Source organism: Eleginops maclovinus, chromosome 7 (genome assembly GCF_036324505.1).
Source record: "Eleginops maclovinus isolate JMC-PN-2008 ecotype Puerto Natales chromosome 7, JC_Emac_rtc_rv5, whole genome shotgun sequence".
Classification (NCBI taxonomy): domain Eukaryota; kingdom Metazoa; phylum Chordata; class Actinopteri; order Perciformes; family Eleginopidae; genus Eleginops; species Eleginops maclovinus.
Window position 1 is genome coordinate 4155418 of NC_086355.1, and position 9983 is coordinate 4165400.

At 40.4% G+C, this 9983-nt stretch overlaps 1 protein-coding gene across 1 annotated transcript in view; it reads right to left on the minus strand.

Annotated features, from left to right (window-relative positions):
- raph1a (Ras association (RalGDS/AF-6) and pleckstrin homology domains 1a) overlaps positions 1–9983 on the minus strand; it is a 65298-nt gene that overhangs the window by 41459 nt on the left and 13856 nt on the right. Inside the window, 1 exon segment of the mRNA XM_063888560.1 lies at positions 4219–4283. The gene's annotated coding sequence lies outside the window, so the exon portion shown is untranslated.

The window sequence follows — 9983 nt, forward strand, 5'->3', positions numbered from 1 at the left end:
ACACTAATGTACGTATGCATGTGATGAGGCCCAAATTACGTGTGTGTAAACCTCTAGGCTGAACCCACCGCATCCCAGGGGTCCTCAGCTGCTGCTGCTGCTGTGTAACGTGATACTGACACACACACACACACACACACACACACACAACACATACACATACACATACACATACACACATACACACACACACACACACACACACACACACACACACACACAGAACAAATGAGTTCTATTTTTGCACCAAAAGAAACAAACAAGAGGCGGCAGGAAGTTGGATCTACTGTAGCTGAATGGATTTACCGTGGATGTTTCAACACGGTTAAATATGGTCTGGCAGGGTCACTCCACCTCATGTGGCCCTAAACATTCCCCCCCCCCCCCTCCCATTCGAAGCAGGCCGGACGTTAAGGTGACAGATCTATATGTGCTGCCCCACATGATGGACAGGGGCAAGACTTTGCTATTCTCAGATCCTAAACACCACTACTGGGGCCAAACTGTCTAGCCTGAGGAGGGTGCCAAAAGATGAATAAAGCTGTCACCAGAATCTAAAGAGTTTAGGGTTAGCGAGACATTTTCAGAGATGTAGATTACAGTCCCCCTTGTCTTTGGCCCTCATTCTTGGTCCGACCAATCAGATTTCAATGCACTTTTACAGCCTCAGCTGGGTAAATCAGCTTGAATTTTCCAGGTCAAATTCATCATCGGTGAACTTCCAAATGCAAATGTGCTGCATGAACAAATGGTAAGCTATCTTGACAGGGCTGACCTTTGAGGGAACAGAAAGCCAGAGCGTCCAAAATGGAGGAAGCTATCGTAGCTTATTAGCGGTGTTGAAGCTTCCACATTTATTGAACCTCCTCTGTTCGACTATAAACTGCTTCGCCAAAGAGGTCTGCAAACAAATAGGATACTGGAATACATGGTGCAAAGGGGGTTCTTGAAACAACTGTGGGAATCTCATTAGCAACTAAGCTAACTGTGGCAAAGCTAGCTAGTTTAGGTTAGCTAGTATGCCACAAAAGAGGACGGGCACCACCCAATGTGGGAGGACCTGAATGTGGATGAACTTAGCTTTGGCCTTTTCTGGTATCATCCCCATGCCCTCAGCTTCAGTCTCATGGAATTCTATGATGATAAGACATCTCTAGAGTATATATTTTTACATTGCTATATCTTTCCAAACCCAAACAGCGGGGAGCCCGAGGCACTCCTTCAAACAGCCCACAACCACGCACAGTGTATATTTATACACACACACACACACACACACACACACACACACACACACACACACACACACACACACACACACACACACACACACACACACACACACACACACACACACACACACACACACACACACACACACACACACACACACACACACACACACACACACACACACACACACACTATACGATGCTGAACACACTCTTGGATCTTCACAGAAAACCAGAATTCCCAACAAAGTGTTTCCAAATCTTTACCAAATGTTCTCCCTCTTCACAAACACACATAAATATACGTATGAATATATTGCACACGGTATATCGCGAATAGAAATGCACACAAGCGGATTATTTTTTAGCTGAAAGTAAATTAACTCCCATTTTTCTTTGAGCAATCATAACAGGAATCATGTTTGTGGGACTCAGAATGTCCCAAAGCAGCCGGTTTGGGCCACGTTGGGTTTTTCCATTGTTACTCATAGATATATCTTCTTTTTATAGCTATATATGTGTGAGTTGTGTTTTTTTTGCTGATGTTTCAGCCTCTGCCAGACAGTATTCATTTTATAAATGAAAACTATGACTCAATAAGTTTTTGCACGGTTAAGACGAAGCAACGAGATGTCAAACTTAATTCACACTGTACATTTTACATTTAATATTCCATTCATTGCACTCTTATGTATATACTATCCTGCTTTATATTGTGTTGACAGTTTATAGATTATTTGTCTTCATAGTCAACTGTATAATTATATATATTATTATTTATATTTTAGAATTGTTCGATGCATTTATTTATTTTTTGCTGCTGCAACAAAAACGTTTCCCAGTTATCTTATCCTAATCTAAACAGTCAAAAAGAATGTAATGTAGTTTAAAAAAAGATAAATCTTTACCCAAATCCCTCTAGACTTAAACCGAACAGCCATCTAGACTTTAGCTATACTTGATTTACTAATATATATTAAAAAAACAGTAACATTTGAACAGTTTTCATTGGCTAAAACTAGACTACAACAGTCTTAGACAACACAGAAACAAGAGTATCATCTCACATTCCACTATTTATATTCCACTAAACCCATTTAGGCCTGTATAATAAAAATGACATGCTTTCTGTCTTTGGTTTTGAGGAATTAGTTTGCGCTGACCACAGATTTATGATCCTGGCTCTCGAGAGTTGGCTGTGGGTAAACATCGGAGCCTCTCGCCATTTTAGTTTTCCACCGATGTCAACCGGGAAGAGCACGAGCGTGAAGAACACAAAAGCCCATTAAGAGCCGGGGAATGATTAACTGTCATGAAGTCACTACGAGAACATTTATTTTGGAAAGCTCCACATAGCTGTCTAACTATCACTGGGAGTGCTGGCCTGATTTTTGGTGAAAAGAAGTGATGTACAGGACGCTGGATGTGCTGTACTTTTGGTACGCCTCAAATATGAGCACTGCGATAATAACAAGTGTTCCATAGTATGTCTGATCCAGATGTCAGCTAAAACTTTCCAGACCCCAAAGACCAGTTTATATAACGTTTACAGCCAAGAAGGGAAACAGGATGACTCAAACGCGGTGTAGAAGTAGAGGTAGTAACACTAGCAAACATAACATCTTGGAAACCAAATGTAGTATTTGGCCAAACGGACAATTAAACATTATACTTGGACATCTCATTCAAAAACGATGGGTATTGATGCTCCACTCTTCTAGTTCAGGGCTTTTCATCCAGATTTTGTAACCTTAGCAAACACAAGATTAGCAAGGTATCCCATCAATCCTGCGTGATGAAGCCTGGCTTTACTCTGGGTTGATCCTACAGGGGTTGGAGGGGGTCGAGGTCAGGCAGGGTTTCAAGTTCTGTCACACCAAAGTGGGGAAACTATTTCTATATAGAGCTGACCTTGTTTACAGGGCTTTGTGATGTTGAAAAAGGGCAATGGTACCCCAACCTACAGGAACAAGGTTGGAATCACAGTGTTATCTAAAATATAAATACCTCTGCCGGTGAGGTTATGTTTTTCTGTTTGTCAGCAGGATAATGGAAAAGCTATAGTGTGGTTTTCCTGACTAACTAGGTCAAAGGTTGTAGCATGGGCCGAGGAAGAACCCAATGAAGTTTGGATCAGAATCAGGGTCAAGGGGCAGGGAAAAGGCATGATTTTATTCCTATTGAAATGGCTTTGAGTTCCCTTCTAGTTGTATATTCTACCATTAGTCCGCTTTAATGAAACTCTGGTGAGATTCAACCCGGGTTAGGGTTGTTTGGACAATTCTGAACTCAGTAATTGTCCATTAGACCATTTGTGAGAGGTGATCGTTGACCAAGAGAAACCTACAGCAGTGCGGCTTGATTGCAGCAAGAACATCATCCAACCCAAAAACTGGTAGTGAACAGGCAGGGTATGGGTTGCTTATGTGGGCATCCATTGAGCTGGACACAGTAAAGGAGAAGTTGATATAAGAGGGAAGGCCAGACTTGTTACTTGACATCTGCATCGAACAGAACATGCATAATATAGTGACGTTAATAAAGTAATTTCAAATACGGATTTGTGTGCAGCAAATGTTTTATTCCAAAGACCGCATAGAAGTGGTAGATGTCAGCGCTTCTACAGGGCAATTCTTTAGCAGTCTTTTTTTGTCTTGCTTTGCCTTAATATGGCACTGTGAAGCCAAAACCAAACGAAATAGAAAACAAACCAGCAGTTTTAATTTCGCTCTTTCAGACTCGCCAAAAGGACGATGGTTTGAGAAAGCGCCCGTATATTTCCCTGAGGTGCCTAACCCACGGCGAGAAGTACCAAAAAAAAGTCCACATAGTTTTGATTATATAGTTTGACGGACCACAAACCATCAAGACGTGAATAGAATCGTACTGCATACTCAATTGAACACTATCATACAATCAAGTTCAGAGAAACACAACATGACTTGAGATATCTGGAAAAAGACAGAGTGGTCTTCAAGTCGTTTACCTTTGGTCGGCTAATGCTGCTCAGTCCCTCTCCAACACAGCACAGAGTGGAGGAATTCAATCACCCTGCAGAGACACAGAGAGACATTTTATTATTACACATGATCACATTTCCTTTTGACAGGCAGAGAAGAGCACGCGCATCTTCCTCCTCACTACTCAGAGTGCGACATGAACAAAATCACACTTTGTAATTGGCTTTGGTTAGGCTGATGATTATCTATTTCCGGATCGTATTTAGTCACAGTTTTTAGAGGAACACTTAGTCATCTTTGGAAAAAACGCATGTTTGGTTTTGTGTGTGTCATCTTTGTGGGTCCAGGATTCATTGCGAACAGGAAGCAGGGGGATACTGTTAGCCTCATCAAAGCTCACATCTTCAACCACACACACACACCTAGCAGCTGTATACACACCAAATGTCCTGTCAGCAGGTGGCACTAGTGTGTGTGTTTCTATCATGCTGAGCAAGCTGGATATGTGTGACCTAAAAATAACTGACAGGCAACAACGCTTAAATACACTGCCTCTCGACCCACTGCTCTCCTTTACATCCTCTCTCTGCATCCTCTACCTTTCGTTTTAGTTCCTCGCTTATTTCCCCCGATTCAGATTCAATTTGTGACATTCTACACACTTCAAAGCTCATCATGTCATGCACTACTCATGTCTGACCTTTATCGGGAATCATACACAAGCAAAGGGAGTAAATGGATGTGTGTGTTTCACCAACTAACCACGTCATAAAAATACCAAACCCCAACATGTCACATGCACACAGCAAAATTACACACTCCAATCCTTTGCTAGCACAAGATCATTAGCGGCTCTCATATGATCAGGAGCTGATGGTTGAAACAACAAGAACACCGTTGTTGGGACAAAAGCACGATTATGCGCTCTCTACCTTTGCAGTGCCTCAGCTCGTCAAGGTTACTCATTGAATTCCCAGTACAGACCATCAAAATCAGTGTTGGCATTCAAACAAGAAACAAGACCACATCTTGAAACTGAAAATGTGTCTGCAACATGCTGATGTCATATGTTTTTGCCAACACATCTCATAAAAAGACTCATGACTTGCGCCATTGTCATCCAGAAACTATTACTAAATAAAAAGTGTCCGCTGCTTAGCCTGAAGGTCTGTACGAGGAAAGATTATACATGGTACAAAGAATGGCTCTTAGCTGTGTGTAAGCGCACAGCTATGCAAGCTTAACACACTCCTACTGAAAGTTGAAGACAGGGGGTTGGCCAATGAAGGTTTTTACTGGAAAAAAAACAATAAATTCAACAAATAAGAAAAAGCTGAGACTTCAAAGTAAAGTTGGAAAGATGGTACTGTAAAGAATTACAGAAAAACGCAAAACTTAAGCCTAAACACGCTTTCACACACACAGCAATGAGAAGTTATGAACACTAATGTCCAGCAGTGGCTCAGTCAGTAGGGGCTTGGACTGGGAATCGTAGGGTCGCTACTTGGAGAGGTCCCAGTTCACCTCCTAGGCCCTGCTGGGGTGCCCTTGAGCAAGGCACCGGACACCTCCAATCCCCCCTCCCCATTGCTCACTGGGCGCTGCACGATATGCTCCTAGTAGGCTACTAGGATGGGTTAAATGCAGAGGACCAATTTCACTGTGTGTGCTCTGCTGTGTGCATGCATGTGACAATAAAGAGGGTTTCATCCTCCGAGTCTAATGGGATTTTTATAATAATAACAATACATTAATGTTGTACAGATGCTCAAAGTCACTACAGAGGTAATAAGGAAAAGACAACAAATAAATAAAGTAAAAGTCAGATTCAAACAGTCACACATTATTTACCACCAATTCAGTTTTATACCTTACTTGAATTTTAAAGATAGCTAGTTAGCACAAAACTGATCATAAAAAACTTGAATATATCAAATGGCATAGATAATGACCCAACCAGGTGTTATTAGAGGATGGATTAAATTGTGGATAACAAAATGTCAGCACTAAAGGCTGGAAACGTTAGCCTCGAACAGCTAGTACTGCTAGCTAATTGGCACAAAACTGACTATAAAAAAACACAACCATATCATTTCAAGTCCCAAATTAGCTGTAACAATAGCATAGATAATGACCCAACAAGTTTTTATTAGAGGACAGATCAAATTGTGGATCAGTTGTCTAGAGTTTTATTCTAGGTTGCACTAGATGAGACAAACATATTAGCCTCATAAAGCTAATATGGCTAGCTAGCTTTCTGGCACAAAACTGATCCATATACCATATGAAAGCCCAAGAAAAACAGTCACAAAACAGCTGTGAATAATAATCTGTAAATAATGACCAAGCTAATATATATACAAACCTAAGAAAAAATGGTGGATCAAAAAAAAAGTCAGCAGTAGATGTTTGGAACATTAGCCTCAAACGGCTAGCTTGACACAAAACCGGTCATGGATAAATATGACCATATCAAATTCTGTAGATAATGATGGTTTCTAATAAAAGGGATAACATAATGTTTGACTGAAACCAAATGTCAAAGTCCCCTCTCAATGAACCTTTGCACGTTATGCATCCTTCCTTCATGTGGTAACAGATGTGGTTGTGACATGCAACTCATTCCAGGAGTTAAAAACTGATGTGTCAATAAAAAATAGTTCCTCATCCCGCTGTGTTGCAACCACAAGAAAACATTATGAAGTATTAGCTAATAACTCGGTGTCAAAACCGCTCGTGGTTGACCATCTGCCCTCTGTAAATAACTCTGAGTGGGAATAGTGTGCTGAATGTCTTTGATGGTGGGTTTAATCACACTCTGTTTGTGCTAAAAATATCATGAAGTCTTGGTTAGTGTCTCTTAATGGGCGTCTTTGATTCAGAGTTTTCCGACGTCGAAGTGGATCGTCTTCCCTGTAACAGTGTTGGCTTGTTGGGTTGGGATTGCTCCTCATGGCCTTTAAAAACACTACAAAAAATCAGACAGATAAAGTGCACTATAGCTATTATTTGGTAAACAATTAAGAATGATGATTAGAGACCCCATTTAACTTTATCTCCTTTTAAAGGTTCGAAAATTGCATTCAAACCCAGGATTATTACTTGATTTCACTCTAAAAACTACAGACAATTTGTAATAAAGCTTCACCTTACAATCATTTAAAGAGAGAAGAGGTAATCCTCATACTGTATTTGAGAAGTTGAAACCAGGAAAGGTTTTTCTAAAAAGATGATGCAAACAATTATTATCGAGGTTGTGTTTGTCCTTCTTAGAAATAGGACCATGTGCACATGTTTTCAGATTTGAGTTTCCCAATCTTATCCAAACAATGCCCCGGTTTTGAGTAAAATAAATGGTTGAATTAAATAACCTTTGAGCCAAACTTACTTGGCTTCCTTTAACCTACATGTTCACATTTTTGTATTGGATTTGGAGTTGGTTTTCAGAGTTCATCTTTTTCTATTGAATATTAAAATGTTTGTGGAGGCTTTTTAATACGAAAGCTACGCCTGTCCACCTCCAGCTGATTTAATACTCCTCTGTTGCCTAACCAGGCGCATTAAAGAGTATTATGAAACAACGTGACCTGCCAAAACAGAGGCTTTAAAATCACAGATTGAAAACAATGGCTTCACCTCTCCATCATAATGAGACTTGGAAATCTAATAGTGCTTCTAAAGCCATGATGTGAGTTTCCACAACACATTATCAGAGTAATTGGCAACTGGGAGACATTTAATTGAAACAATAAGATATCGTTTACAACATTTTAATGCATTGCTTGAGTCAGTCAATGCTCATAATGGTGTTGTTATTGTGAGGATATCAAGAGAGGGTAGAAATATTATAGATTCAGCACAGAAAAATGAGGCTATTTCTTCAACCAGAGCCAAATGTGCTCTTGTAAAAATGTGTATAGCAGTGCAAGTAAATGCCTGCATCTTTATATTACATTACATGTCTCTTGTTAGAACATTTTGGGGGGGAAGTGTCTTTCCCAAGGTGTAGGAAGCAGCCCCCCTTGATCCGACTATCAGCGCACTACCGCACTGTGCAACAGCCTCCCTATTGATACGACTTCATGTCTGCTCATCTAATGCAGTACACCTGATCTTAAAAAGTCTGGCAAACATCAAACACACCTTACAAGTTCCTTAAATCAATACAAGACACAGTATAAAACACTAAAGTCTACAAAAACCAGAAGGAGTTTGAATGAGACTGAATAAGTTCTGCTCAAAAACACAACTTATTACGTACCAAAACATACAAATGAGTACTCCAAATATACAGCTTTTTATTTGTATATTGTTGGATATATTATTTGGGAACTATCTTTTCTAAATTCTTTGTAAAAGGTTATGGTTAATAAAGCTGTAGGTGTCAAGTTCAAGTTCAAAGAGTCACGTTGTAGTGCCGGTGCTCTTACTGGGAATGTTCACTGAACACGACACAACTGGGAAATAGGAGTTCATTTTAGCCTGGAGGAGTGTGTCTGTGTGTATGTGTGTGTTGTATACTGCTATTTTGGTCAGGACCAACTTCAGCTTAAAACCGTCTGAAGCTGCTAACTACGCTCTTATGAAAGCCGCCGGACTCCATTGATAGACACAGTGATTTCAACTCGCAGAACAGGGAACGCATTTTTATCAATGAGGGACCTTACTAGTGTTTAAAGACTGTGTGTGTGTGTGTGTGTGTGTGTGTGTGTGTGTCTAACATACTTGCTTAGAGAAGCTTAAGGCATAGGGGGGTTAGATAACCCCCCAACGCACCTATTTAGAACAGCTTGTCTCTGGCCATCAGTCAGTTTAGTCTACAGCAGCTGAAGGCCGCAGACATATAGAGAGACAGGTCGGCATTTTAAATCCACTCCACACCGTGTCTCAGGTCGCACGTCCACCGGGAATCAAACCCTTGACACTGCCAGTGCCTTGCTGCTGACATGCATAAAGAAAGGACATACTGGTCTGCCTGGCAACAAGCTAACATATATACTTAAAACACAGCACTACACACACACACACACACACCCTTGGGTTGATTCTGCAGTCTGCTTGTTTTATTCAAATGGGGCACAAGCTGCCAGCACTGGAGGGCAGGAAACATAGGATAAAATAAAAATAGACTACAACTGGTGCTCATCTGTAGACGGTGTGTATGAATATTTGAAGGAATGCTCGTTCACTGAGGAAAATGTAAAGATTGAGATGGATTTAAATGATGATACAGTTTAAGATGTTGCAACTGCTGGGTGCAAAATATGAGCAGCTCGATGATGGCATTTCCTCTTTATCCAATCTGGCTGAAGCTTTTGCTGACAAACCAAAATTGTGCAAACATATATAAGGGTCACAGTCGATGATATGCAACTTTTCCCTTTGCTCCATTTGCTGACAAGGCTGCGGTAAACACACTGATTGAAATAAGACAGATAAAAATATTTACCTGCATGAACAAACATGTTTAGCCAGCCAGTTTATTGTGCTGTCATCTCAAAGCTAAAATGACTCGATTATTGGCAGAAGATTAATCAGTGTTTGAGGATCATTTTAAAGAAAAATGCCCCAAAAAACTCCGGTCTGGTTTCTAAAAAGGTGAACATATTGGCCATTTTGTTCATCTTGTATGACAGTAAATTGAATATTGCTTTGTATTCAACTGTGGGTCAGAAATGTTGATCCATTACTTTCGTTATTTGGCACCTCTTTTTCTGACAGATTTAATCAAGAACGAAATGAACAGATTGATAGAAATTGGCAACAGTTTGGGGAAAGGCAAAAGGGAATT